Source organism: Oncorhynchus mykiss, chromosome 26 (assembly GCF_057628025.1).
Source record: "Oncorhynchus mykiss isolate SJ-2025 chromosome 26, ASM5762802v1, whole genome shotgun sequence".
NCBI classification, from domain to species: domain Eukaryota; kingdom Metazoa; phylum Chordata; class Actinopteri; order Salmoniformes; family Salmonidae; genus Oncorhynchus; species Oncorhynchus mykiss.
This window is the reverse complement of record NC_143047.1, coordinates 25,945,102-25,952,818: the sequence shown is the minus strand read 5'-3', so window position 1 is coordinate 25,952,818 and position 7,717 is coordinate 25,945,102.

Here is a 7,717-nt window from a genome sequence, read left to right as displayed (position 1 = left end):
GTTTATCTCTTTTGTAAAGTTTTTAGACCATCGGACGTCCAGCTGTCAAATAAAACATTTAATGACTTAGCAATTTTTTACTTTGATAATTAAAGGGCACTCAAGACATAATGTCATGCTTTCCATGTTCATGCATTGTCTCATTAAAAATATAATTTGGGGAATGGGGACATGAGTATAAATACAACTCCTCACTCTGGATCTCCCTACAAACGCAAACTCACTGGTCTCTGAACATTTCTCTCTATTTGAGAGTTCACTGCTGTAAAGTGCAGTTTATAGCTGTTGACCTGTGGGGAATGACAGATAAGGATGAGGCAACTGAAGACTGGTAATTGTAACAATAGGGTGACAACAACAAAGCCAAGACCACTTGATAATATTCATTCATTTGTGGAGCAACAACATGCAACCCAGCCCCTGTAACGTTAGCTAGATAGATAGCAATCTTGCTCATTTATGTGACTGTTACAGAGTTGCATTAGCTTTCTGGATAAGCTAGCTAGCTTGCTAACTCTTGCCTAATAAAGACAGAGAGGAAGTGCAGATTATTTATTGTGGACACGTCGTTCTTACCGTGGGAGAAAGACACCTTCCTATAATGGCTGTATTGTTGTTGGTCTGTTGTCTTTGTGGCCGCATTTTTGCTAGTGTTACCACGTTGCTAGCCAGTCAGCTTGCTATAATGTGGCTAACTAAACAGTTTTGTTGGTTGTTTAACGTCAATGTTTAATCTTTTAAAATGTATTGTTGTGAGCTGATGCTACAATGTAAAAATGGCTCATCATGACACTGACACAGCACTCACTTCCCTGGCAACGGCCATCGTTTCTATGGAAACGACACCACGTTTAACTTGGTTACGCCACATCCTGTCTCAATATTAGACATTCCGCCAACAACCCTGGAAATGTAAGGTTCCTCTTGTAGAATAACCGGTATAATATGAAATGAAATAGAATAGAATGGAATAGATCATTATTGTTCATTTGGTTAGTACTGAAAATCCAACTTCTGCCTAATCGACTTTTTAGAAGTCTTCTACTCTGCATTCAACTATAGCGTTATCCCCGAAGCGAAAGCCTAGGTCTTAGGTTAACGCTACTTGTTATCAAGTCTCAGGCAAGGTTATCACCTTTTCCGCAATGACCCCAGTTTATAGGAATCACTGACCAAATCTGGGTCACAGTAACTAAAATACTGTTTTAAAGGGTATACAGGTCTGCTCTGACTTTCCACGGTTATTGTTATATTTAGTTATTAATACTTATTTCCAAAAAAGGTCTTAGGAACGTGTAACGATTGTCGTAGTAGGGAGGATCGGAGGACCAATGTGCAGTGTGGTAAGTGTCCTTTTTAATCTATAAAACTGAACACTACAAAAAAAATAATAATAATAACACCGTGAATGACCAAACGAATATCGAAACAATCCCGTATGGTACAGACACAGGAAACAATCATCTACACCACACAGGTGGGGAAAAGGCTACCTAAGTATGATTCTCAATCAGAGACAACTAACGACACCTGCCTCTGATTGAGAACCATACCAGGCCAAACACAAAAACACCACATAGAAAAAGGAACATAGACAACCCACCCAACTCACGCCCTGCTGACCATACTAAAACAAAGACATAACAAAAGAACTAAGGTTAGAATGTGACAGAACGTTTATATGTAAAACATTTTTTATTAAATTATTTTAGGATCAGTTTTCATATGCACTTAAATAGTATACCCTTTTATTTAAATGATTATTTGTTATTTTATTTCTGAGAATAGTTCCTGATTACACTAAGGATTACACTAAAGGTTTTTAGTCTCTCTTACTACAAGAACCCTTGGTTAAGCCGGATAACGTCTAGCTCAAAGGTAATGGAATAAGCTATTTTGACTTTAAATTGACTTAAATGGTGCAGATCTCGGTTCCTTATCGTTTACGTTCACTGCTCCTACGTCTTTGACTCATCCTACTACAGTTTATACTTTTATATCATCTTTGTTGTTTTGTATTTGTCTATAGTTTCTCTTAATGCTAGGGGGTTACGAAACAATGTGAAGCGCAAGGCCTTATTTTTATTTGCTAAACAATTTCGAACAGATTTTTGCTTTTTTCAAGGGTCTCACTCAATTTCAGCTGATGCCAACTTCTGGAGGTCACAGTGGGGCAACGACATTTGGCTTTCCCATGGATCTGAACGCTCGGTTGGTATCACTACAATGAAAAATACCTTTGGTGGTAATATTCTACACCCGGAATGTGAACCCTTTGGTCACTTTATTTGTCTTGTGATCAGTTACAATGACATTGCGCTCATTACTGTAAACTTCTACGGGTACAACACCAAACATGAGAATGATGAGTTGCTTGAATCTATAGAGAAACATATACTTCATTGGCTATTTAAATTTCCCAAGTCGTTATTATTGATAGGAGGGGTCTTTAACATTACTACAGATAATTCAACTGATAGATGGCCCCCAGGTAGGCCAACCAATCAGAATTTGGGTTTAATACTTTTTATGGAAAAGTTTGATCTTACTGATATATGGAGAGAGAGGTTTCCGGCCAACAGATCATTCACATGGAGTAACAAAACAGGTTCCAGACAATCCAGAATAGATTTTTGGCTTATATCCAAATGTATTGATAGTGAGTGTGTTACTACAAATATTTGTACTACTCCCCTCACAGACCATAGGGTTATTTACATTGATATCAAAATATTTACCCCTGATACTAACCTTGGTAGAGCGTCCTACTGGAAGCTAAATAGCTCATTATTAAATAATGATATAGTTAAATTTGAGGTTAAAGATATGCTCTCACACCTTTGGGAAAGGGCTTGTGAAGAAAAATCTTATTGCAAAAACTGGGAGCTATTTAAATTTGAGGTGTCCAAATACCTTAGAAAATATGGTAGTAATCTTGCTAAGACCAGAAGAGCTGAGAAGGAAAAGGTGATCATTAAGTTAACTTCCCTTTCTCAGAGGTCCCCAGCCGACCTCTCGGGGGGAAGAGAAGATGGAACTAATTGAGTTACAAAATAAACTGGATAATATATATAAATTAAAAGCAGAAGGAGCCTTTATTAGATCTAGGAAAATATGGATTGAGTAGGGAGAACAGAATTCATCCTATTTCTTTAGACCTGAGAAATTTCACTCTAAAAATAACACTATCCATAAGTTAAACATTGATGGTGTTATTACAGATGACCAAAAAGTATTCGCTAAATACTGTAGCAATTTTTACAGAAAATTGTATAGCTCTACAGATATGTTTTTTAACTCACTGAATAATGTTCACTCTATCAGTGATATAGAATCTAAACAGTGTGATGAACCCATCAAAGTTGAAGAGATTATAGAGTCTATCAAACATCTAAAGAACAATAAATCACCAGGTGTTGATGGAATTACATCAGAATTTTACAAATAATTTTCTGAACAAGTAGCTCCCTTCCTATTTGAAGTCTTTTTAGAGAGTATTAAAAACAATGTTCTCCCTCCTACAATGAGTCAGGGGTTAATAACACTGATACCTAAGCCTAAAAAAGAAGTGCTGCTCATCGATAACTGGCGTCCAATTTGTCTTCTTAATAATGACTATAAGATTACTACTTGCAAAAATAAGTAAAGAAGTCCTTTATGCAATCATTGATGAAACACAGTCTGGCTTCATGAGGAACAGACATATTTCTAACAATGTCAGACTAGTATTAGACATACTTAACTACTCAGACCTAATAACTGAGAATAGCTTCATATTATTTTTAGATTTTATAAAGCATTTGACACAGTAGAGCATCAGTTTCTCTTCCACTCCCTTGAGAGACTTGGCTTTGGGGATTTTTTCTGTAAGGCTATTAAGACTCTCTATGCAAATAGTAACAGCTCTATCAAATTGAAATATGGCACCTTACCTAGATTTGAGTTAAAGAGAGGAATTAGGCAAGGTTGTCCTATCTCTCCGCACCTGTTTTTATTAATCACCCTACTTCTTGCAAATTCTTTAAATAATAGTCCTGTACAAGGTATTTCCATAGCTGGTAAAGAAATTATTATAAGCCAGCTGGCTGACGATACTACACTTTTTCTGAAAGACGCTAACCAAATTCCCATATCGATCAATGTGATACAATCCTTTTCCAAAGCGTCTGGTCTATATCTTAACATTAATAAATGTGAACTCATAGCTGTCAAAGATTGTGTGATACCTTCATATTATGGTATTCCAGTAAAAGAAGAACTTACATATTTAGGCATAACCATTACAAAGGATCAGAAGTCTAGAGGCTTACTAAATTTTAACCCTCTTATTAAAAAAACCCAGAAGAAACTAAATCAATGGCTACAGAGGGACTTATCTTTAAAAGGTAGAGTCCTAATAACCAAGGCTGAAGGTATCTCTAGACTAACATATGGTGCTCTATCTTTATATCTTGACAGTAAAATAAGCAAGGAGATAGACAAGATGCTTTTCAACTTTCTTTGGAGAAACCGTACCCATTACATTAGGAAAACTGTTGTAATGAACACGTATGAGAATGGTGGACTGAATTTTCTGGACTTTATTACTTTAAATAATACTTTTAAGATCAATTGGATAAAACAATTCCTAAGAAGACCCACTTCTATCTGGAATTGTATTCCTCATCATGTCTTCTCTACTTTTGGTGGCCTTAACTTCATGTTGTTTTGCAATTATAATATTGACAAAGTTCCAGTGAAACTTTCTGCTTTTCATCGGCAGCTTTTCTTGTCATGGTTCTTAATTTATAAACACATTTTTTCTCCACACAGATATTATATATGGAATAATCGGGATATATTGTTTAGAAATACTTCTTTGTTTTTAGAATATTGGTTTCGAAATAATATCCTATTGGTGAGCCAACTGGTAAATGCAGAGGGTCTTTTACTCAGTTATAAGGAATTCTTATCACGTTACAAGGTCCCTGTAACACCTAAAGATTTTGCAATTGTTTTAGATGCCATTCCCTCAGATGTTGCTATGTTATTCAGGAACGTGTCAAGACCTGACCCTCAGAGCCTACCTTCTATTGACCCTGTTGACTCATCAGTAGGAAAGATTTGTTTCTCTTTTGGTCCATTCAACAACAGAGCGATACGATCCTTGTTTCAGCAGGATGTTGTATGTCCTTATGTCATGCCTTATTGGAATGGATTTATTGATAATATCTCTTGGAAAAAAGTTTGGATGTACCTACTTGTTAATAAATTGAAGGAAGTTTCCTTTCAAATTATTCATAAATATTATCCTGCCAACCACTATATGAAGAAGTTTATGGAAAACATCAACTCAAATTGCTCCTTTTGTAATGACCACCCAGAAACAGTGTTGCATCTTTTTTGGCATTGTATGCATGTAAGAAAACTGGCAAGACATCAGTAGGTTTATAATTGAATACATTTATGAAGATTTTACACTATTGTGGAGAGATGTACTGTTTGGATTCTTTACATACAATAGAAATAATAAATGTAATTCATTTCATTATTCTTTTGGCCAAATTTCATATACACAAATGTAAATTTACAAACAGAAAAACACATTTTGTACCCTACAAAAATAAATTGAACTGTATTTTACGACGGTTAAATGCTCTACTAACAAAACAGCTGTTAGAATTGTAAATATATGTATGTCCCTTAAGGTCCTTGTGTAATTGTAATGTGATATTGTACCCCCTAGCTCGATTGTCCATTGTTTGTAATCTATGTATGCTTGTGTTCCCTCATGTGCTTTATGTATTGATTTGTTGTTAATAAGAATACAATTAAAATAAAAAAAATAAAAAAAATCTGGGTCACGCCACCAATTTGACAAGAATGTGTTAGCCTGCTGATCCGGTTTCAGGCAAGGTTAGGCTATCACGCACCTAACAGCCTCCATTATTCATTTGCATTAGCGATACAAGTAAGGAAGTCATCCAAAAACAGATTTCAGACCGAGGTAAAGACCGTTTCAAGTTCGATATTCGACGGATATTCGCGCTTTCAAACCACTTGAGCCACAGACTCCAAATAAGTGTCATGATGTTGGAAATATTGCGCACAACATTGCACAGGTCTTATTTTCACGATTTAGACACTCATTTGCTTTCCAAAGCTAATAAACATGTAGAAATGTGAGCAGCTCTTGTATTCCTAGCTGAATTAGTTAGAGCGTGAACAAAGTACAAACCTTTTTTACATTAAAATTTCAATAGCTCCTTGGTCATGTGACACATTTACTTCAAACAAGGTTCAGAATGTCCACTGACTACCCTTCTACAGTATATTGCACACCCTTTAGTTTGTCAATTGTCATCTCAGAAGTTTGAAAACGTGAAATAGCATTTTTATAGCATCACTTTCATATACTGTACATTAAGACAAATCCTTCTAAGTTGAGTATTAGAATGCAGTTTACATAACCTGATAATGACTTGATATTTGAGTGCATTCACAGCAAGCCACCTGCAGACAACTTACAAAATGCAATATTGCATTTGAGGGTTTGTTTTTCTGATTTTTGCCTACTATTTCTAACTGGGAAAATAAATTCCTAAATAAATTAGTTTGTGAGTAAAATCCTTTTTCCAAAATTGATTTAGGTACATTTTTGTGAAGAGGTATGAGGGTTGTGATATGGGTCATTTAATAGTCAAATCCTTTAAGGGATCAATACATTTCTATTTTGCTTCCCCAGTATCTGCATGAACCATCAGGCCAAGTGTTTTTGGTTGACCCTGCTGGACAGAAAGAGAAGGAGGAATCGGAACACACTGCATTCCAAATCAGGTCTTAGTTATTCCATTATACTGGATCTAATACATATTAGCATTTCACATACATTCATAAGTGTAATACTTTTTATTCCATACTGTGAAAAACTCTCTTGGCTGCTGGCTCTGTCACTTTCAGACATGCGCAGAGCAGACTTGAACCACAGGGGTTCTCTGTAAAGAGAGAGTAATCCAAAAGGCACAGACACACCCCTTGACTCTCAATTGGCACCTTTGACCTGTATGTATTCTCTCCTGATTGACTCTATGGTGCACAGTCTGGCAGTCTGACTAAAGTGCCAGAGGTATGAGGAGAGACATCCTCCTTTGTATTTATAGGAACAAATATTTCCTAACACTTTGGATCTTATTCTTGGACAATTAGAAGACAAAATGCATCAATGCAAAAAAAAAAGTATTACTAATTACTGACCTTGTGGGTCTATGGGTGTTTGGGCCAATAAAGTGCCAACTCAATTCTACCACTGACTAGTCTCTCATGCCCCTATGAACAGGGACACAGGGCAATAGTTTTTAATCGAAACCAGACCTTTTTTACTGGAGTACACTAACCCCTAATTGGGGCTCTTTTCTTGACACACAGTAGCAGCTTACCAGATAACAAGTCAAGAAGAACAAAAGTAGATTGTTGTAAGGGTGTATTACATCCTGTGCTGGCCCCATTGTCATATCCATTCTGGATTCTGAGTGGTAAAATCAGAGCTGAAAAATCCTTTATGTATGTGTATACATTTTCCGCCAAGACAGAACTGCCAAAGAGGGTGGAGTTGCAATCTACTGCAGAGACAGCCTGCAGAGTTCTGTCATGCTATCCAGGTCTGTGCCCAAACAGTTTGAGCTTCTACTTTTAAAAATCCACCTTTCCAGAAATAAGTCTCTCACTGTTGCCGCTTGTT